The 23,841-nt window shown below is 41.4% G+C and overlaps 1 protein-coding gene across 5 annotated transcripts in view; it reads left to right on the forward strand.

The window, feature by feature from the left end:
- LOC308247775 (transducin-like enhancer protein 4) overlaps positions 1 to 23,841 on the forward strand; it is a 149,564-nt gene that overhangs the window by 101,342 nt on the left and 24,381 nt on the right. The window lies entirely within an intron of this gene.

Below are 23,841 nucleotides of genomic sequence, written 5' to 3' on the forward strand. Positions count from 1 at the left end.
TAGTCATTTGTTACACTCTTGAATAAATCAGTGAAGGGAGAGAATGTTCAGGCAGCTTTAGCCCATTCTACCCCAAACCAGTCAGTCAACATTTTCTCCAGAATCCTAGACATAAGTTAAACCATGAAACTGAGTTGACTAATAACTGAAGTTATCAGATCATGACTTAAGACCTTTCCCCTGCATTTAAAATTATGAAAATTAAATTACTCAAGCATCTGAGTGGTGAAATGACTCCTGGGTGGAACTGGAGATCATATCTGCAGACCCTCATCTCTCCTTTCTGGAGTCCTACTTAGTGCACCCTGAGGAGCAAATGCTAGACTCTTGATAAGATTGTCGATGGTGATAGTTTTTGGATGATAAAAATTGTAGGAATACACCACATTCTGTTTTAGCTACATGGACGAGGGGGTGGGCAAGCTATAGTCCACAGGCTAAGTCCATTTTCTGGGTTTGTTTGTAGCCTATGAGCTAAGACTAAGTTTTTATATTTTTAAAGAGTTATAAACAAAGAAACAAGAATATGCAACAAAGACCATATGTGGCCTGCAGCCTAAAATGATTACAATCAAGGTCCTTACAGAAAAAGTTGCCCAACGTTTGATTTTAATTCCCAATTTACTCCTCCCTGTCTTTAGGTGAATTCTTTCATTCTCTGTTCCTCTTCTCCTTGGTCAACTGACTCCAGTCATGGTCATTCTTCTAGGGCTTAGGTGGTAGTTTTTTTCATGAGATGCTAATCCTAAAAGATGAATGCTTTTTATCCCTCTTCATAATTCTTTTCAGGAAGAAATTTTAATGAAAATGATATATAGAATTAAGCTGAGCATAAACATGAGAATTATTTTAATAATAAAATGTGGAGAAAACCAATTATAGAGCTTCCACAATGCCTGTCGAGACGAATTTTACGATGGTATTCATTACTTTCATCCCTTTATCTTAAAAATTCCTTTGCTTCACAAAGTTGTATACACAATTTGAATAATGAAAATATTTTAAAAAATACTGATTTGGGAAAATAGTCACTATTTTTTAAATAAATGATTTTTTAAAACTTACGCTACATGAATAAATTATGTAATCCTGGAATATCAAGGTAATTTAGGGTGCATACTGTGAGACATTCTTTTTCCTCTGAATTATTTCAGGTACATCAGTATATCTTCTTTTATTACTCTATGAATTGATTAAGTGTTGAGTAATGTCACTGACCTTGCCATATTCTTATTTCTTATGAGGGTATTAGTGAAAATCAGTTGAGATCTACAGTCAGGTGTCCTATATTCTAATACCAGTTTTACTTCTTTGTATTTGTATGACCTTAAGCAGTCACTTAATCTTGCTAAAGTTCTGTTTGCTCATCACTAACATGGTGGTAATACTATCCTAACAAACTTGTGGGGCAGAGGGCATATACAATGAAATGTGGAAACAATCTGAAAATTAGGGAGTGTTTTCAGATGTTACTTGGTTTGAGTTTATGATCATTTACCATTTCTATATATTTTGATTCATTTCTTAAAGTATTAGAAATCATGAGGCTGAGAACCAGGAAAGGCATGAATTTGCTTTTTAATATACATTATTTTCATCTATTCCTAATATGGATGGCTTAAAAGGGGGAGGGGACATTTATTTCTATAGTGCATATTCTCAATTAAGTGGTTATATCAGCCAGTAATTGCTGTGTAATAAACCTTTCCATAACTTAGTACGTATAAAATGAAAGCTAGTTGTTACATCTCATTAGTCTTTGTGTCAGCTGTCAGGGGAAGTCCTTTTCCCTGAGCTGGGCTTGGCTGATCTTGGCTGAACTTGCTCATGTGTCTTCAGTCAGCTGGGTGTTCTAGAATGTCTTCAGCTCAGGTAACCTGGCTCTTCCCCAGGGATCTCGTTACCCTCCAGCAGGCTTGTTCTTTTGACAGTGGCAGTGCCCAAGAGGGCCTCTCTTTGCATCAGGTGTGTTACTGAGTCCTTGGCCAAAGCAGGTCACATAACCAAGTCTGACATCAGTATGACAGAGCACTGCCAAATGTAGATACAGGGAGGTGTGAAAAATTGTGGCCACTATTAAAGCTTGTCTACACAATGGTCTTACAGGTAAAGAAAAATGTGCCCAAGTAGAAACCAGATTGTAGCCTGGTGTTATGATTCATGGTGGTCCCATGTTCTTATGAACGTCTTGCATAATTTCAGAGCTTACATACACTCCCATTCCTCATCACTAGACTAGAACCTTGGAAGCCTCACAATCTGACTGCTGGGAAAGAAATAGCCCATGCCCAAATACACACTTCTTGTGTTATAAATAATACAAAGAATATAGTTTCCAAGACAACTTTGATGAAATGTCAGCTTTCCCTAGGTTATCCTCATCCCTGCTGGGTAATTTGTATACTGCAGGAGTTTGTTTGGAAACATGCCTGTTGTTCTTTAAAATATGCTTAATGCTAGATTAGAGAACAGATTTTTTTTTTCCTGTTTATGCAAGCTCATTTCTAAAGCATTTAAAGTAAAGAGCTTGGGCATGTATGGTATTTAAAAACCCTTCACATGATGTTTTTAAAACAGATCAATTTCAGCATTAAAATGTTAGGAATTCAGCCAAGGAAAATTCAACTTGGGTTGTATGGCTGTAATGATAATGTATTATAGCCATCTTCTTTGAAAGTGATTGTACCAGCAGAACTGAACCTGGCGAATTACATAATTTAAGAGTGTTTGCCAGAACAACATTTTAGGGAGATTATTCAAGCCTTTTCTAAACAAAAGCAAAACGAAAGATGGATTTTATTATGAGGTACTTAAATTCCAAGAATAGTCGTCACAAAATATCTAAAGATAACTCATGTGAATTGAACAGAAGGTCATATGTCTGAATGTGAATTATCACACTTAACTTCTTGGCAGAATAATAGGATGTAAGAGAGTATGATTTCTGCTTCTTAGCTATGTTGGCTTGAATTTTGAAAAGGTCCTGAGTTTGCTTATTGCTTACCCAAAAAGTAGTTTTAGATCAGAAGTAACTTCATGATTGAAACTTTATTGATGCACATACTGACTCCTAAGTAACAAAGAAAATTTATGTATCATTCACATTATTTAGGCATATCATTAAACTTAAAAATATTTTTTTCAAGGAAATAGCTCATGTACTTTTAGCTTTTCCTCAACCCAGTAGCCCTGTGTCTTAAAGGACCCACCATATATTGCATAAGGAGCATTTTTGTGGATCTGTCACACCTTGTTTGTTGCTGCCTTCACTCATTCAAGTTGAGTCAGAGAATGTTTGGATGGTCATGTTTATCATTTTTGTATTGTAAATATTGTCTTTGGAGAAGGGCTACAGGTTGAATTTCTTAGGTAGAGATGAGGCAGGAGTCAAAAAGATACAGGAAATGGATGGGAGAACTTTTGTATAGGGATCCTAGTTTTAATAAAGCCGGCGCCTCTATCTTGACACTGAGGCCATATGGATATGGTGAGAAAGTCATCTAGAGGAAATAGTTACTGAGATACTTCAGTGACATTGTCACCATTACTGGGAATTGGTGTGGGGACAGGGAAGTACATAAACTAGAAAGAAGAAGGCCATGTGAAGGTAGGGGCAGACATTGGAGTTATGCTTCCACAAACCCAGCAATGCAAGGATTGCCAACAACCACCAGAATCTAGAGGCAAGGAAGGAATTTCCCCAGAACTTTCAGAGTGGCCCTGCAGACACCTTGATCTTGGGCCTCTATTCTCCAGAACTGTGGAAGAATACATTTACGTTTATATTGTTTTAAACTACCTGCTTTGTTGGAAGTATGTTAGGTCAGCCCTAGGAAACCAATATGGCTCCCAAGAGTTAAGTTTATCTGTCAGCATCTATATAGAACAAGCCACAAAACTGTTATGTGTTAAATGTTTTCAAAATTTTTTTATGCCATGCCTAGCCAAGTGCCAGCACTGACCTATAGCTGTGGGGCTATAGTGGTTAAAAAAGACAACAAAGTGTCTACTCTCATGGAGCTTACATTTCATTGGGAGAGACACATTCATTATATGATTAACAAGTCTGATGAAATTGTCTCAGTTGGCTTCTATATAGCCTGCATTCTTATTCCCTTTTTTTTTTTTTTATCCCCTGGAATTCTAATTGACCTTTCAATCCAATCTTAGATGAAGCAACAAACTTGCCCATGGGCTTGGGTGGCCCGTGCAGTTGTGCAGGGCACAGTCACAGTCCTGACTTGTGCAATCCACATCCTTTGCAGTCACATGTAGAGGACCCTTGGATGCCACATTTGCCTTTTTTTTTTTTTCTCTTCTTCCTCTCCCTTCAAAAAAATAGCCTAAGTTTCTTTCTTTTTTTTTTTTGGCACATTTTGAGGTCCTTTTCATCTTTCGTTTTTACAGAATTTGTAAGTTTTCACTTCATACATGTTTGATAGAGTTCTTGGCCTAAGTCAAGTAGATATGAACCCAGATCTGTCAGACTTAATGAAGCAGGCCCCTTTGTCATTCCCTTGACCTCTTTTGTGTACTCTTTTATTAATGGTGTTTTGCTGCTCTAGAAACCAGTTTGTTTCTTTTCACGGTATCCAGGCACCATTTCATGTGCCTGTTATTAAAGTCAGAGGACTGGATTGTCTTCTAGATCTGAGTTACCTTGTGTGAGTTACGTAATTCCTTGGGATTCAGGTTTCTTCCTATATGAAGTGAAGGGGTGGAAGCAGATAGATGCTCCTCCAACCTTTAATGAGCATAAGAAGCACACATGTGACTTAAAATGCAGATTCTGATTCAGTAGGTCTGGGGAGTTGGGGCCAGAGGTGCAGAATTTCTAGCAAGCGCTCACATCTCGGTGCTACTGGACCGGGCACCACACTGTGTGTAGTAAGGGGCTAGATGTCTTCTCTGGTCCCTCCCAGCTAAAGATGAGAACTTCCTTGCCTTGTTTGGTAGAGCCTATTAGTAGCTGTGACCTTCACAATGAGAAGCCCCACTGCTTGCTGGTCTTCTTATTCCGGGATTCTTACCATCCCAGCATACTGTGTTCAGAGGAGAGTGCAAAGTGCACTCGGTGCCATCGATAGTGCTCCATAGATCTGCTGTCTGAACTTCTTGTTTTATAGCTTGGCTCCCCTCCCTTTTTTTCCTCAGTCTAAAGCTAAACCCACTATCCAATGCATAATTAGCATTCTCCTTCAGGTTACATAGTTCTTGTGGCTATTTGCCTTGAGTTTCCCCCATTCCTTCATCACACAGTAATGGTAGATTTATAATCATCCTGCTAACTATGATTAAATGTCTCAATTCTTTTGCTTTATGTGGCGTTCTTGGCCACTTAATTACACCACATTAAATGGTATGTTGTTGCTGTCAGTGCAGTGGGGTTGCATTGTGGATAGCATCTTTGGGTATTTTGAAAAACGTTCCTGTCAGACAATTTGAGCTGGTAAATAGAAATGCTGAGCATGCATAAATGCGCTTAAGAAATTATTTCTTTATTACTGTTTAGTTGAACTGATGGTGACACTAAACATCAAGACTTTGATGTTTTATACGGCATTCTTCCCCCACTAATTAACTTCATTAGCGCAGTTAATTACTGGGAAAAAATACTGTATAAAACATCAAAGTCTTGATGTTTAATCACAGCTTAAAAAAGAAGTTTTATACTCTTCGATTGCCAGATACATTCCAATTACCCAAAGGAAGGTCAAAATTTCTGTTTTCACTCTTCTGGCCTTCAAAGCTTTTCCTGATTCTTTTCTGGTTGAGCATTAGTTACTGGAGCCTGGCGAAATGCAGACAAGCTGACAATGGCATGTGCAGGGCGAAATACCTTCCCACCAGGCTAACTGAAACTCCGTTTTTGCAAAGGCAGTGAACTCCTGTAATGTGTTGATGGTGGGGTGAAGGGTGCAACTCAAGGAGTTGCGGCATTTGTTTTTCTCTTGTACCCACTGTTTATATGATTAGCTTAGAGCCTCTTCATTTTTCTATATGTTAACACATGTTGCCCTTCTGAGCCACTTCCCTAATGTCTGGTAGGCATGTTTCCCTAGTGAACTCAGACTGCAAAACTGAGGAAACATACTTTAAAGGGATAAGGTTGCTTACCGGAATTCTTAAATGACCAGTAGTCATGCAACAAGAACTCCTCATGTATTTCCCTGTGGTGTATGTTAGATCAGTTTTTATAGTTTTATTTTTTTAATCAAGTGGGGTTTACAATAGCAATAATGTAATTCAGATAAGCAATTATTGTAATTGACCTTGGCAATGAGTATCCTTGGCTTTTACCACAGTTTGCTTAATACCTGAGGAGGGCCAATTATCTCATAATGCCCACTTTATTGAGGCTATTGTTTTAATTATGGCAATCAGAATACATCACTTTGTCAGCATTGTAGGGTCACACATAGGAACACCACATTCAGGCATTCAGAGAGCATATAAAGAGCATCATGCCTCATTTTGTGACATGGTTGTGATTGAATTGTTCTCTCTCCCAACTCCAAACTTTGATTTTGAAATATGTTGTTTCTTACTAGTTAAATGTAGTTCATCCTGAGGAGAACAGCCACAGGGAGATCAAGTCTGAGATGTAGTCACTACCACCGAGCTAACTGTGTGCCCTCTGAAAGGGCTGGAGGTGTGGTGGGTGCTAATGGGTAGGTGGGTCTCATTGTTGAGACCTTATACCTGATAGCAGTCACAGTGCCTGCTGATTCTCAGTATTTCTAAGACCAGAGGCTCCCAGCCTCTGAATCATATGGGGGCTTCCAAAGAGTCAGGCTGGGCCCGGGCTGGCCTATTTTTGTTTTGTTTTGGGGTTGGTTTGTTTTTTAAGCTCCATAGGTAATTATGACAAGCAGCCAGGGTTGAATTTTGTTTGAAACCTGCCAATTTGTCTTATCCCTCCCAGCTCATGACCTTGTCCATTGTCCCACAAGACAGGACAGTGTTTACTCCCCCATCCCAAAAAGTTCCTGGGCCTGTGTCTCCCACAGGAAGCCTCAGTGGATAACTCCCACTTCTGAAACCTGAGAGCACCGTTTCTTATTCATGTCTCCCTGTGCTCGTATAATTCAGTTTACTGTTCATCACAGAAATGTGTCTTCTTTTCCTTTTTTCCAAGTTTCTTGGAGTAAGAATCAGCATTTATGCTTTAGCATCTATCTCAGATACCTGGTCTACCACTCTGTGGAAATGCAATTCAGGTTTATTAGATCAGCAGTTCTAACCCTCCCAGTTGTATATCTCCCTTCTGTAATAAACCCATGAGCCTCTTGAGGGTGGGAGCATTCTTGTGGGCTACCTAAGACTCCTGCCCTTTCTTTTTCCAATAAGAGCCTATATCAGATTGCAGATGCATGAAGATGACATCACTATGTTGACACACCTGATTCCATTCTAATTATACACATACATATATACTTAGACCCATGCATACTTATGTGCACACACATACCTATATTTGTATGAGTCAATGAGTTACACCTCTATCTCTCTCTCAGTCCATCTTCTTCCCTTCTCCAGCACCCCTTTCCAGTCCGAGACACCAGCATCTCTGCAGATGCTGCTTCCCTCCAGAGCTCTGTTGCCGTGCAGGCCCACTCAAGCCCACACTGACAACACTTGTTAAGGAGGGACACCAAAAGTGATGACAGCTCAGCTTGGATGAGCTGATTGGAAATTTTACTATTTTATTTTTAGCACACCTCTAAGGTTTATAGTGTATGCTTCGTATTGGGCAACACAGTCTCTTCTGTTCTGCAGTGCTTTTAAAAGTATTACTCTGACTCTGGTCCTAGAACTTTCTAAAGAACTCCTGGGAGATTTTAATACATACGCGTATGTCATCTCATTGTTCCCCGTTGGTGGCACTTTGCATAAAACACAAACTTCACCATGGCCTGCTGGGCCCTTCCTAGCCCCTCTCTCCTCCCCACATTGTCTCCTTATACTCTCCTTCCATGGCCACACCTAGCCTTCTTGTCCCTCCATTATCACCTTAAGTTTTCCCCTTTGGGGACTATTCAGGGGCCATTCCCTCTGTCTACAGCATTCTTTTTCTGGCTATTCAAATGGTTGGTTCCAACATTTGTTTTCAGTGTCAGACTGAATGTTGTCTCTCTGAAGAGGCCACCGCTGACCACCTTCTTGTCTCAGTCTTAGCATTCTATTTATCTCCTTTGTACTACATTGTCATTTGTACTTTTTTAATATTAATTTTATTAATAATAATTTAATTGACTTTATTTGTGCATCCCTTGCTAGAACGAGTGCTCTATGAGGGCAGGGTCCTCCTCCACCCTTTAATTGTGTTCTGAGTCTCAGTGCTGTAGGGCCCAGCAGACTGCCTGGCACATAGTTGGGACTCCATTCAGCAGCTGATGGTATTCAGTTATTAAGAAGGGATACATGCTGTGTTCCCTCACCCCATTAGTCCTGATGCCATTTGTCAAGTTCCAGTGTCACTCTTAATTCAATGTCATGCTAAAAGGTGGGTTTGACATGCATTCTACAGATAAGAAGAAAGAGCTGAACTTTGAAAGGGGGCACCAAGCCAAGATGGCAGATAGATGCCTAGACTGAAGAACATGCCTTCTGAAATGTTTGAATCTGGACAGTGGTTTTCTCCCAGAATCCAAGGCTTGAGGAAGTGCCAATTGACCTCTTTCAAAGGAAGGCCAAGAGGAAACAGTCACAGCCTCACCTCTGCTCTCCAGGCCTCCTGCTGTGCCTGGTTTGGGTTGAGTTGCTAGTAAAGGCTTGGCCTTTGTCTTTTAGGGCAGATTCCAGAAATAAGCATGAAAGGAAGGTAGTGTGCCTGCCACTTCATGTAGTTATCTCATTTAGACTTTATGACAATTCAGTAGGATAAATATCCTTATCTCTGTTTTATAGGTATGAAAATTGAGGCCTTGAGGGGTTAACATTGCCAGTACACAGTTAATAAGTACTGGAGTTGAGATTTAAAACCTGAGTGCTCTTCACTCTGGAGCAGTAATTTTCAACTGGTGTGCCACAAGAATTTGTGAAGCGTGCAGTATCTGACTATTGAGTCAGGGGCACTGACCTCTCTTCCCTTAGATTATCAAATTAAAAAATTATAACAGCCAGCACAACAATAGCTGTCCGGTATGAATGAATCAAAATTACGCCTTCCACCCCTTTTTTTGTCATATCAGCAAATACTGTATTTTTTGGTGTGCTGCAGAATTTTAGTAATTTATGTGTGCCATGAGATGAATAAGGTTGAAAATTGCCACTAGAGCCTGTAATTATTATTCCATTCCATCCCCTTCCCTCTAGACCCCACAGCACTGTGAAACTGGTGCCTTATTCACTTGGTGTTCCCAGTGTCTAGCAACAGAGTAGCCATTCAGCTACACTACATGACTCGACTGGCGTCACAACATGAGCCTTTGCTTGCAGAGCCTATTATTCTTCAGATAGAGGAGTAAAGCCTCATTTTTCCATTTACTAACTAATATTGAAAGTACTGGAGAGTCACCTGCTTTCAGTGGTCTGGCTGGCTTTGTCAAGGCTGCTAATGGCCTTTCTGACCCATTCTCTCTTCCCGGTAGAAGGAAGGCCATGGGTACCTGTTCTAGCAAATTTTGTCAATGGCTCAAAGTTCTGCGACATGACATTTTTATTAATCTTGTGGTCCTGGATGCTTTTTTGTATGTACTAGGTTGTGGGATCTTTTGCATCCAAGGTGCCTGTTCCCTGGATGCTTATAAATCAAAAGACTAGCATGATAGTAGACTGTTGGCTGACAGCAGAGGGCTGTCTTATAATGGGATGTGTGTACATGTGTGCGTGCATGCGTGTGTTTGTCTGTGTGTGTGCGCACACGCACACATGTGAAGAGAGAGACTGACGTGCCACAAAAATCATACCTACACTTGTAGTTATTTTTATCTTCATTCATTCAGCAAATACTTACTGGAGTGTACTTATGCTACAAAGTGCAGGATGTCCTTCCAGCCATATTTCCTATTAAATAGCAAAGGCATTCCACTGAGCTGATGTTCTTCCTTTTTAATAAAATAGTGATTGATCGAATGGTATTCGCCTCGTTTCTCAGTGTGGTGAGTGAGAGTATTTTCTTGTCCATTTTCAGCATGCTGCTATTACTGCACCATTTAGCTCGATGCCAAATTGCAGTTGGCTCCATTCAGTTCTGTTTACCCGAGTAGCACTATAATGATTAAATGTCACTGGGTACACTGAGTATACAAAAGTAATTAACCTAAAAGGACATGTTAGAATAAGGGTCAACAACCTCTTTAGCCCATAGTGCAACTGGCAGGACTAAGTATTGACAGAGGTATTGCTGGCAGGTGGGGGCTGGGTAAAGGGAGGGAGATGGAGGAGGGAAAGGTCAGAGGAGTAGAAGCTGCAGAGCAGCACTCACACTTGCTTGGGATGGCAAGTAGACAGAGCTCTGGGACATTTTCCATAGTGACCTGTGATTATTTGAGGGGAGCAGGGAGATTTGACCTTGACCTGATTTCCCTTTCAACAACTCAGCCATGGTTCGACCAGAGTCATTGTGGCACAAGTTTGATAAATTGACCTGTTCTTCCAATGTTTATTTATTTTGTCCAAATCCTCGCAACTTTAGATCTAAGTTGTCAAATGAAAGCTGCGGCTTAAAAATCATTTCTTTGGAATGATTTTAAATTATGTCTCTAAGTAGCTGTATCTCATTTGTTTTCATTCCTCCATATACTGAAGTCATTGTTAAACTGACATTAATGCTTTATATATAAAAAATTCACATAGAGTTCTAGATGATGGTCTATGATTTAAAAATAGACCAATGTAAAGCTCTTTAAAAAACAAAACAAAAAGTATTATATCTGTCTGCCCTATATTTGGCTTTCTCTTTCATCACCTGTATGGTGGTGATTTACTATCCAGGAAAAAAAAAAAAAAGGAGTACTGAGGATTTTTTTCTTTTTACCGCATACCTCCTTGAGGGATAGACATTTCCAGGGATCCCCATTCTCCAAATAAGCGGCCACAGAAAAACTGCTGGCGCTGCACCCTTTACGCGGTGGTCAGTCAGGCAGGATTCATTTAAATCCTACCTTTTCAGTGGCCAGACTTGAGTGAGATTTGTTTCTCCCTGGTCACAAACAGGTGATGAGTACATGATGAAGGATGAGGACAAGGGCTAACTAGTTGAAAAGTGTCTCCCTCATGCTGAAAATTTAACCCTTTTTGAATAGAGAAAAATTGGAGGCCTGATAACAATTATGCAACAACACATATTTCTTGCATGCCTACCCAGCGGTCAAGCCTATGCTAACCTTGGGGGAAGGGGCCTGTGCATTTGATTAGGGGAGCAAACAGGGAAAAGGCAACACTATTGACCTTCTTCTCTACCTGTTACCATTCTGATCTTTGTTTCACTTTTATTTTTTGTATTCTTAATATCAATGCAGTCCTGAAAATTGTTTTACCGCTATATCACTTTCAAAATTACCACTTTTGAAGGCTGTCTCCTTTCTTTGGTGTGCCCACATACATGCCCCTGCATATAACACACACACACACACACACACACACACACACACACACACACACAGCTATTCTTCTGACTTTGGCAATCATATGGAGTGCTAAGAATACAAAGAAGTAAGATACAATAGTGCATGCCTGTTAGGAATGCCTAATCTCTAATCTCAACATAATGAAAATAATGTGGGCATAAGGAAGACATATGCATAAGCATTGGTGCATGAGCAAGTCAAGTGTTGTACTCATTTGTTTGTTCAGCAGCTGTTCATTGAGGCATTAAAGCAATTACTGGATTTTCATGTGATGAAACCAGGCATAGACCTTGCCTTCCAGGAACTTCTAATCAAAATAATAGTTGTGATACAAGTGCTAGGAAATTTTAAAAGGGGGCTTTGATAGAGATTTTCAGGAGGAATCTTGGATAGTATCATTCACCAGATCTTTCTAAGAAGGTGGCATTTAAAGCTGAGATATAAAAGGTGAAAAGAGGTTAGTCACTCAGAGTCTGAGAAAAAGAGTTCTTGGCAGAAGCCTGTGCTGAGAGGTGAAAGAGATGGGGTGTCAGCACTCCGAGGAAAAGAGGCTTTCAACTGAGATTGGAGGAAAGAGGCAGCCGCCACATTGGGCCTGTATTTCTATAATGCACTAGATGCTTCTATTAATAGGTGTTGATTCCTATTCAAGAAATTTTAGACCTATGCCATCTAATATGGTAGCCACAAGCCACATGTAGTTATTGAGCACCAGAAATATATGGCCAGTCCAAATTGAGATGTGCTGTAAGGGCAAAGATTTTAAAGACCTAGTACTAAAAAAGAATGCAAAATATATCATTAATAATTTATATATTGATTACATGTTGACGGCGTTTTTGGATACATTGGGCTAAATGAAATTTATTTAAATTTTACATGTTTATTTTAACTTTTTTAAAATCTGGCTACTATAAAAATTTAAAATACATATGTAGCTCACATTCTATTTCTGTTTGTCAGTTCTATTCTAGAACACAACTCAAGTCAATCCTATCTAATAAAAGAGTAATATGCAAATTAACCACCACTCTGTTACACCCACAAGCCACGCCCACAAGCCAATCAGGAGCAAATATGCAAATTAACCCAACCAAGATGGCTGCGGCCACGGAGAGAGCAGGAGGGAGGCTTGGGTTTCCCTGGCGATGGAGGAAGCCAAGCTTTCCGCATACCCTGGCCGGCCCAGGCCTCCACTCCAGGCTACAAAGTTTCAATTATAAAAGATAAATAAATCCCAACAAAAAATGGCAGCAGCCATGGAGCTGGAGAGAGGAAGAGGCTAGAGTTGCCCCCAGCGATGGAGGAAGCCAAGCTTCTGCAGACCTGGCCTGCTTTGGCCTCTGCTTAAGGCTACAAAGATTCAATTATAGAAGATAAATAAATCCCAACAGAAATGGCTGCTGCCTGGGAGTGAGCAGAAGGCTTGGCTCCACTCCAGGCTACAAAGTTTCAATTGTAGAAGATAAATAAAACCCAGATAGCAGGGCCTTCGCTTAGGTTGCCGGGGGGGCGTGGCCAGCCTTCAAACCACCACAGGCCCCTCGCCCAGGCTGCCCCACACCCCAAGGGAACCCCCACCCTGATCCGGGACACCCTTCAGGGCAAATCAGCTGGCCCCCACCCGTGCACCAGGCCTCTATCCTACCTAATAAAAGAGTAATATGCAAATTGACCATCACTCCAACACACAAGATGGCTGTCCCCATGTGGTCAAAGATCCTGCCCCCATCTGGACACAAGATGGCCACCACAAGATGGCCAGCATGGGAGGAAATTTTGGACAGACCAGGCCTGCAAGGGAGGGCAGTTGTGGGTGATCAGGCCAGCAGGGGAGGGCAGTTGGGAGGGACCAGGCCTGCAAGGGAGGGCAGTTGGGGGTGATCAAGCCTGTAGGGGAGGGCAGTTAGGGGTGACCAGGCCGGCAGAGGAGGGAAGTTGGGGGCAAACAGGCTGGCAGGGGAGTAGTTAGGCATCAATCAGGCTGGCAGGGGAGTGGTTAGGGGGTGATCAGGCTGGCAGGCAGAAGCGGTTAGGGGCAATCAGGAAGGCAAGCAGGAGAGCAGTTGGAAGCCAGCAGTCCTGGATTGTGAGAGGGATGTCCAACTGCCAGTAGGATCAGGCCTAAACGGGCAGTCGGACATCGCTCGAGGGGTCCCAGATTGGAGAGGGTGCAGGTTGGGCTGAGGGACACTCCTCCCACCCCCCCATGCACGAATTTCGTGCACCAGGCCTCTAGTACTTTAATGAAAGGCCTTAAAATCACAATAACTAAGTGATCACTAAAAACTATTTAACCCTTTGTGGTGGCACAAAGAAGACCTGGAGTTTTTAAGGATTAGCAATCCTAAAACTGCTAGGCATCCTACCTTTAAATTGATGTACTGTCATTTCTTTCTCTTTTCCTGTGGAATTACCCTCTAAGATTATAGAGTACATTTGCATGCATAATACATAAGGATATATGTGATGCTCTGTAGAGTTAACACTTTGGAAGAAAAAAAATGTTTAGCCTTTCAGATAGATTAAAACAGTTTACTGGGAAAAAATAGCAATATGAAAATACTTCCTTTTTCAATAAATGTTAATAGTTACTAAAATGAGGATTCTGGTCCATTAAGATACAGCTTGCCAAGTCTTAAAGCTGAGTCACTTATTTTCTCTGAGCAGCTAGCTACGCTACTTGAGCTTCTTTCAAAGCAGCTGTTAGAAAAAGTATGTACATATTTTGATTCAAGAACAGAGCACAGTATAAGAATAAATCTAACATCAATTCTCCTTACCAGAAAATTCAGGAAGGAAATTTTTGGGCTCCACCCCCCTTGTTTTTAGGGCAATCAAACTCATGTACTGATTCGTATTTGTCAATGAGACTTAGTAACATTGATTATAAGGCAATAGGTGAATGAATGATTTAGGATATATTTTATAGATGATAAATGGAAAAAAGTAATCTCAGAATAAGGTGGTGAGTTATATGATTAATGTACATAGTGTCTGCATACAAGATTTGTAGAGGGAAGGGATTTCTTGGTGGAGTACAAGTGCACGTAGGAATGTTAGGTCTTACAAACTTGGAGGAGGTCAATTGGATTGGAGAGCATGCAGTGGCCTTGGGTGATTAGTCAGTTTACCAGTAAAAGATGTAAGTGACTTCTGTGCTACATTTGTGTACACTGGCTTTTCTTTTTTTCTTTTTTTTCTTAACGGTCTGTGGGAGGCTGTTAATCCTCTGCCATCTCTAAACTCAGGAGTGAGATTACTTGACTAATTTAGCTTGTGCTTGGGCTCTCCTCCATCAGTGGTCAGGGAATGTACTTGTCCTCTCTCAGTTCCTGTAGTTCCTTCCTCATGTGAACCACACTTTGGACCACATGCAGCCAATGGCTGTCGAGAGGAAACTAAGGCATCTACACAAGATTTAAACCTATATCTTTGCTATCAAAGCATCTTGTTCCAGCAGCTCAGCTCACCAGCTAAAGTAACAGTATTTAATGAAATTTCTGGGGTGGATCCAACAGCTTTATTCCAGGAAGAGGAAATAACAGTCAAGAAACCCCAAGAGGACATTAAGATAATGTTCTAATTTAAAATCAATTTTATTGATGCCTTATAAATTATTACAGCATTTTATCCTGACCAAGTAATACATAATGCTGAATCCATGGCAACAAAACATGAGTGACTGAATACTGGAGTGCTGTATATTGTACCACACAAAGGAAAAAACTATGTAGGACTTCTGTATTTTATCAGTAAGTATTTTCACCTCAGGGATCCTTACTGGAGGGCAAGGGTATTCAGTAAATACTGAGTGAATCCATAAGTGGACTACGTTTGTGTGGTGGGTTCCACATGAGCAGTAGCTCTTCGTGGTGCTGGGTGCTGTGCTTCATAGCATGCAAGCACTCCTGAATCCTCGCAGCAGCCTTCCAAAGAAGTACTCCTGTTATCCTCGTTTTACCCACCGGGAAACGGAAGCTTTGAGAGATTCATTAGCTTGCCCGTGGTCGTACAACAAATGGTACAGCCTGGCTTTGAGCCCAGGGTTCTCTGACTTGCGTACCCATAGCATGACCATTGTGGCTACTGCCTCTCTGGTTTGATAGAATTTTTATTACCTGCAAAAGAAATTCATCGTAAACCAAGTGTCTCTTACCCGGGCAGAAGCTGGAAGACAAAGACAACAATGGAACATTTTAAAGAACTTGTTGTTCATGAAATGTTATAGAAGGTGAAACCTTTATTAAGAACAGACCCATTACTTTATATGGAGATTATATTAAATCTTGTTTTAGCAAGGGCAGGTCTGCAGAAAGTCCCAGTCATTTTTGAAGATTAATTTTGATTTACATTAATTTGAAAAAAGTGAGTTCTTTGAGGGTTATATATAGATTGTGTTTTTAATGACTTCTTTAATTTTAAAAAGCTTTATTGTAATGAGCAATAAACTGACACCATAGTCAAGTATTTCACCACTAACATGTTAGACATTTTTAGCTAATTTACATATAATTGCATGTGTTATCAGGCAGTAAGAGATGTGCATTTTGACCAAATAATTTTTTTAAAAGTTCTTATATTTACTTTTTCCCAGTTGAGGATTATTTTTTTCATCTCTCCTGGTTATTCCCTTAGATAATAAATTTTAAAATGTTTTATCAGTTAAAAAGAGCTCTATGTACAGGAACATGTAAACATTTTGTTTACATAAAATCTCAATCAGAAATGCACTGGGATGAGGTTTGCTGTACATAGGTTTATTCAGAATACTCTTTTTTCTTCAGGACTTGTTGAAAGTATTTTGTAACTGAAATGCCTGAGGACTGGTGACCAGATTGTGGTTGTGAGTTTGTTTCTGCTTAGGAGTGGGTTGAGTCCCTGCGGAACTCCAGGAGTATATTGACCTTTCTGAATTCAAGAAAGTCACCAATATTCGTCTCTGCTCTAGTTATTGGTCTTTTGCAGAGGAAATGGTGATTGGGTACTTTGGTTATAGCATCAATAAAGGTTCTACAAGGCTTATGACTCTGTCCTCCCCCTCCTACCCATCCCCACTGCCATAAACAGACTCCCCCTGAATTGTTCCTGACAAAACTAATTCCTGTACAGAATAAACTACAGGTAGAGTAGATTTTTGTGGTGCCCTCTGCCCTGTTATCATCCCCTTTATCTGTTTGAAACAGATTTACAATTTAGTGCCAAGTAGATGGGGTATTTGAAGGCCGTAGCTGATGGACACATAAGTAACAAAGGAGTTTAGAGTTCTTGATCCTGGTTGTCCACTTGGCCTTTAGCATATTCTTTCTGGTTGGAATCTTCTAAGTAAGCAGGGAAGTCTGAGCGCTGAACCTATGCATAGGGAAAGCGGAATCAGCTTGATGTGCATTTGAAGTCAAATTAGAAAGTCCAGTGTGGAGGTGGTATTTATAGTCCTGCCTGTAGTATTAAACCAAAAGCTTACTGTGATTGTTGAAAGGAGATATTTTGGTTAATAGTAGCCTATTGAAACCCTATCATTATGGACTATTTGTATATCTATGCTGAAGGGTAGTGCTACACAAATACCTATAGTAGTCCTTATGTGAGGCTTAAAATAGAGGGCAATCCACAGCATAGTGCTGAGTTGCTATTGTAGAGGGCTCAGTTGTCTGCCTGGGACAGTGCCTTGTACCTTATGTGGATTCTTTCACTTAGTTCTCCAAAGCAGTGCAGTTGAGGAAGAGGGTGGGGTATTGTTGACCACAGACTGGTTGAAACAGCAGCATCCCCAAGGCTACACACCTATTAAGTGGAAGACTCTAGACTCAAACCCAGGCAGTCTGACTCTGAGGATGCTCTTGCCTGCTAGTAAAGTCTGTGTGTGCCCTGTTATTAAAATTAGCTAATTATAACAATACTACCTTTTCTAGGGGTAATGGTTTTTATAGAACTCTTTCTTATACAAGGCCATCTTTGATCATGAGGTGGCAGAGGAATAAAGTGAAGGGGCGAGTCATCTCTTTAGATTGCTGGAGGTATCACTTTTCCAGCCGACTTGTCAAACAGCCTTACTAAGTCTAGGTTGGATTTCAAACTAGGATCTATAATTTTTCTCATTTTGAGATAAACATGATTTGTAATCTATATATTAAAAGCCTAAGCGACCGTTATGGCAGAACAACCAGAACATCTGGTTGCTATGATGCACACTGACCACCAGTGGGCAGACACTCAATGCAGGAGCTGCCCCCTGGTGGTCATTGAGCTCCCACAGGGGAAGCGCCACTCAGCCAGAATCCAGGCTCAGGGCTGGCAATCGCAGCAGCAGCGGCGGCAGCGCTAAGGAGCAGCAAGCCAAGCAGTAAGGAACAGCGAGCAGGCGGGGGGTAAGAAGCGAGGGGTTCCGGACTGCGAGAGGGCACAGGCTGGGCTGAGAAGACCCTTCCCCCCCCCTCAGTGCACGAATTTTGTACACTGGGCCTCTAGTGTTACCTATAACTATCTTTAAAGCTTATCTTTTACTAACAAAGCAATTAGGATTTTCCATAGAATAAGGCTTATAAATTATTTCCCTTTAGTTTCTCCTTGTTTATTTCCCTCCTCTTTTTCTTTCATTAAACCTCTATCTTGTTCTTTTTAATATTCCAATAGAAGTGTTAATTTTTTAAAAATACAGAGCTTTTTTAAAAGTTAATTCTAGGTGATTGTTTTCTTTTTCAGAGCTTTTTACTAAATATTCACATTTAAGGTATTTTGCCCTCTTTAGATTGGCCACAGGCTTTCTGTTCATAACAAATTTGCTAGTATATTTACATGATCAAACTGTAGTAAGAAAAGATTTATGTTTAATGTTTCTAGATGTGTAGATTTTTACAGAATCATGATGCAGCTCCAATAGTTTCTTATGTAGTAAGGGAGGGAAATGGCTCACCTAAGTAAGCTTTTAAAATAAGAATAAAGAAATTAAAATAAGTGTTTCTTGTAAAAGTGTGATGTTGTCTTTATCAGCATTTATTTAATCCCTCCTGTTCACAATCCCAGCAAAGACTGAGGTGGTCTTCAGTGGCAGAATGGTGCGTTTGTAAGATTCATGAGAGTCCATGCCAAGTCCAATTTGATTCCAAAGAAATCATGCTATTAAACAGCACTTATTGCTCCAGTGCCCATTGTTCAGCTTAACCTTTAAATGCTAGTGATAATTAACTACTTTATTGTTCTACCAGGAAACTCCAACATGTACCTCTGATCTACAGTAAAATTCACAAATAAAATACTGCTATTTGTATGTGTGTGCCAATAAATAAGCATAAAAATCTAAATAAGCATTATCATTTAGTATTAACTTTTAAGAAAGTACTTAATCATTGTTTACAAATCAATTTGTCCTTTTGGATAGAGTGGAAATAACTTTCAATAAAGTATATCAGAATCAAAGTAATCAGATAGTTATTAATCATACACAGGTACATTAATTTTTTAAAATATCAAGTTAGTAGGATTAAGGCATTTAGAAGTAGGTTATCACTTCTCGGTCTTTTGGCTAAAATCAATTGTAGAAGTAGTGAAGTAGTAAAGGTGAAGAAGAGACAGAGATTCCAAATTGCCAGTTCCAAGGGGCATCACTACTCAGATCTTACTGTAGCAAATGGTTTCCCTTGGAACTGTTCAGCCTAGAGGCCAATCTGAAGGGGACTGTATCATATGAATTTGGGATTAAGATTAAGGAATATGCAGAGGGGATGTTTTGTCATTTATGTTAAAAAACATTTCTGGGCAGTTCTGTGCTGCTCCCTATGCCAGCTTCCCCTGCCCCCAGGATCCTACAGCCTGGAGTGGGAAGAGGCCTTGCAAACAAGTAGCCATAAAATTATAATCAGGGCTCTGTTCCTTGGGTGAACAAAATGTTAAGGGAACAGAGGGATGAGTGATTAATTCTACCTACCAGTGTCTGAAGCTTTGAAAAATGTTAGTAAAGCTGGTTCTTTTTTTTTTTAATATTTTATTTTTTACAGAGAGGAAGGGAGAGGGATAGAGAGCTAGAAACACTGATGGGAGAGAAACATCAATCAGCTGCCTCCTGCACACCCCCTACTGGGGATGTGCCCGCAACCAAGGTACATGCCCTTGACTGGAATGGAACCTGGGACCCTTGAGTCCGCAGGCTGACGCTCTATCCACTGAGCCAAACCGGTTAGGGCAAAGCTGGTTCTTAAGAATGAGGAAATTTCAAAAGATGCTGAGGGAAAGGGCTTTCTCGGGAGCCTGGCAAAAAGACTATAGATGCAATATAAATACACGGAGAATGGGGAACAGTAAGCTCATAGTGCTGAGAAAAGCCAGGACCCTGCATCAGGGCAAGAAATGAAGGCCTTTAGGAAAGAAACTCAATTCAGAAATTTGGATGGTGGGAAACCACTTGTTGCTTTTTTTAGGGATTCAGTTTGTTGAATATCTGGGAAGTATGAGTCCCAGAAATGTAGAGGATAGACTGGAGAGGGGAGAAACGAGATATGGGTTCTGGCATTAACTGTGGTAACTCACAGATGATGGTTGTGTGCATGATTTCAGTGGAGCAATGGTCATGAAAACCTGAGTCATTGAGCCATGGTGTGAAAGCAAAGCAGAAGCATTGAACCAAGTCTTATGTCTTGGGATGGAGGACTCTGGAGATATATGATAGTTAAGAAGCAATCCACTTTTAAAATCGTTCGGCTTCTAATGTTTTGTTTCAGTCTTCATCTATACTAAATAATGCTTGCCATCTTTTCTGCCACTAAGCTTAAGGATGAACGTTTGATATGGATAGTTACGGGTTTTGGTGCATGCATGAAGAGTATTTATAAAAAACCTTGAGAGGAACTGGTACAGGAAGGAAGAATTCCTATTAGTGGGAACCCACTCACTGGTCATTCTGATGGTTCTCCTCCTCTAAACTCCCACCTTACATCCCTGCCTTTGGAGCTGGTGGTGGAGTTGTCATCACTACAGATGATCACTAGGGGTGATCTCTTGGTAGCTACACCAACCCAGGTGAGGGAAAAGTTTATTGGTTTTCCTCTAACAACATGCTTGGAAAGTTTAGCCAAAAAGGAATGTGTGGCATCATGGTACCATGGGAGTAAAACAGAATATAGAGCCCAAAGTTCTGGTTATCACACTGCCTCCCATAGTAAATTAAAAGGTCCTTAGAAATTTTGTGTATCTTTATAAATGTTAATTATTACTAGCAAACTAAAAGAAAAAAAGTACAGGAGTTAATTTTATTATTTTTTATTTCATTTATTAATTTTTTTGTTTAAAGAATTATAAATAGTAGTACATATGTCTCCTTTTTCCCCCATTGACTCCCCCCAGCCTCCTCTATTCCCCAGCACATGTCCTCACCCCATCCCCCCCCCCCCCCTCCAGTGTCTGTGTCCATTGGTTGTCCTTATATGCATGCATACAAGTCCTTTGGTTGATCTCTTACGCCCTCCTCCCCAACCCTTCCCTGCCTTCCTGCTGTAGTTTGACAGTCTGTTAGATGCTTCTTTGTCTTGGTATCTATTTCTTTTCATCAGTGTATGATGTTCATTGTTTACACTAATAAAAGAGAAACATGCAAATTAACCATCACTCTGCTACACCCACAAGCCACATCCACCAGCCAGTCAGGAGCAAGTATGCAAATTAACCCAACCAAGATGGTGGCTGGCCACAGAGCAAGTAGGAGGCTTGGGTTTTCCCGGCGATGGAGGAAGCCAAGCTTTCTGCCCACTCTGGCCGGCCCTGGCCTCTGCTCAAGGCTACAAAGTTTCAATTATAGAAGATAAATAGATCCCAACAAAAATGGCTGCGGCCACAGAGCGAGCAGGAGGCTTGGGTTTCCCCCACACTTCCTGGCCTGCCATGGCCTCCACTCAAGGCTACAAAGTTCCAATTATAGAAGATAAATAAATCCCAGATACCAGGGCCTCCGCTTGGGTTGCCAGAGGACATGGCCGGCCTGCAAACCACCACAGGCCCCTCGCCCAGGCTGCCCCACACCCCAAGGGAACCCCCACCCTGATCCGGGACACCCTTCAGGGCAAACCAGCTGGCCCCCACCCATGCACCAGGCCTCTATCCTATCTAATAAGAGTAATATGCAAATTGAACATCACTCCAACATACAAGATGGCTGCCCCCATGTGGTCAAAGATCCTGCCCCCATCTGGACACAAGATGGCCAGCAGGGGAGGAAAGTTGGGAGGGACCAGGCCTGCAAGGGAGGGCCGTTGGGGGTGATCAGGCCAGCAGGGGAGGGCAGTTAGGGGTGACCAGGCCAGCAGAGGAGGGAAGTTGGGGGCGACTGGGCCTGCAGGGAAGGGCAGTTGTCGGGGACCCAGGCCTGCAGGGGAGAGCAGTTGGGGGGGACCAGGCCTGTATGGGAGGGCAGTTGGGGGGGACCAGGCCTGCAGGGGAGGGCAGTTAGGGGCAATCAGGCTGTCAGGGGAGCAGTTAGGCATCAATCAGGCTGTCAGGGAGTGGTTAGGGGGTGATCAGGCTGGTAGGCAGAAGTGGTTAGGGGCAATCAGGAAGGCAGGCAGGCGAGCAGTTGGGAGCCAGCATTCCTGGATTGTGAGAGGGATGTCCGACCGCCCGTTTAGGCCTGATCCCAGTAGGATCGGGCCTAAACGGGCGGTCGGACATCCCTCGAGGGGTCCCAGATTGGAGAGGGTGCAGGCTGGGCTGAGGGACCTCCCGTGCACGAATTTCGTGCACTGGGCCTCTAGTATTCCATAAATGAGTGAGATCATGTGATATTTATCTTTCTCTGACTGGCTTATTTCACTTAGCATAATGCTCTCCAGTTCCATCCATGCTGCTGCAAATGGTAAGAATTCCTTCTTTTTTACCACAGCGTAGTATTCCATTGTGTAGATGTACTACAGTTTTCTAATCCACTCATCTGCAGATGGGCATTTAGGCCTGTTTCCAAATCTTAGCTATGGTAAATTGTGCTGCTATGTACATAAGGGTGCATATATCCTTTCTGATTGGTGTTTCTGTTTTCTTGGGATATATACCTAGAAGTGATATTACTGGGTCAAATGGCAGTTCCATTTTTAATTTTTTGAGGAAACGCCATACTGTTTTCCACAGTGGCTGCACCAGTCTGCATTCCCACCAGCAGTGCAAGAGGGTTCCTTTTTCTCAGCATCCTCTCCAGCACTTGTCCTTTGTTGATTTGTTGATGATAGCCATTCTGACAGGTGTGAGATGGTACTGCATTGTTGTTTTGATTTGCATCTCTCAGATGATTAGTGACTTTGAACATGTTTTCATATGTATCCTGGCCTTCTGTAGTCCTTTTTCGAAAAGTGTCTATTTAGGTCCTTTGCCCATTTTTTGATTGGGTTGTTTATCTTCCTTTGGTTAAGTTGTATAAGTTCCCTATAAATTTTGGAGATTAAACCCTTATTGGAGATAACATTGGCAAATATGTTCTCCCATGCAGTGGGATTTCTTGTTTTGTTGATGGTTTCCTTTGCTTTGCAGAAGCTTTTTATTTTGATGTAGTCCTCTTTATTTTCTTCTTAGTTTCCATCGCCCTAGGAGTGGTGTTGGTAAAGATATTGCTACGACAAATGTCTGCTATTTTGCTAAGGAGTTAATTTTATGGAAGACCTTCACTGAACAATTTTCTGAACTGATGTGGATGCCAGGCAAGGATATTCTTGTGGTGATTCGTTGTTCTTCCTAGAACTGTTGTTCTTATCTTCAAGTATTCTTGCCCTTTAAATCAGCCCTTTGGGACCTCAGGTTGGGCTAATTTGGCACTTAGAGTCTTGCCCTGGTGCCTACTGAGGGACTGGCTCCTCAGGTCTTTTCAGTCCTCCCTCAGCAGGTTAGCCTTGCACTCATCCCTGAGCCTTCTCTTATACCTCATCTTTATGTAGAGCTTTGGTTTGGTCTTTCTGAAGCTGAGTCACTAGCCACTTAGTTAGTTCTTAAGGTTAGTTCCAGTTTTTATCAATGCTTTCTTTACTTCTTCATCTATGGGTTTAAGCTCTAATGCAATCTAGATGTGCCCAGTAACCACTTGGCCTTAATGGCAGACAGACTTATTCATTCTATGTGCTTCAGATCTTGTCTGTGGTATTTGTTTTCTGTGTATGGGACTTCTCAGGTTAAGAGCTCTTTGGAAGAGCAGAGATGACAGAGGTGACATGAGCTCATACAGATTGCCCCTGACCTTGATCCCGAGGGAGGAACCACTTTCCTCAATTCCCTGGACCTAATGGGGTTCCTGGGATTCCAGAGA

This window comes from Plecotus auritus (genome assembly GCF_963455305.1).
Source record: "Plecotus auritus genome assembly, chromosome: 5".
Classification (NCBI taxonomy): domain Eukaryota; kingdom Metazoa; phylum Chordata; class Mammalia; order Chiroptera; family Vespertilionidae; genus Plecotus; species Plecotus auritus.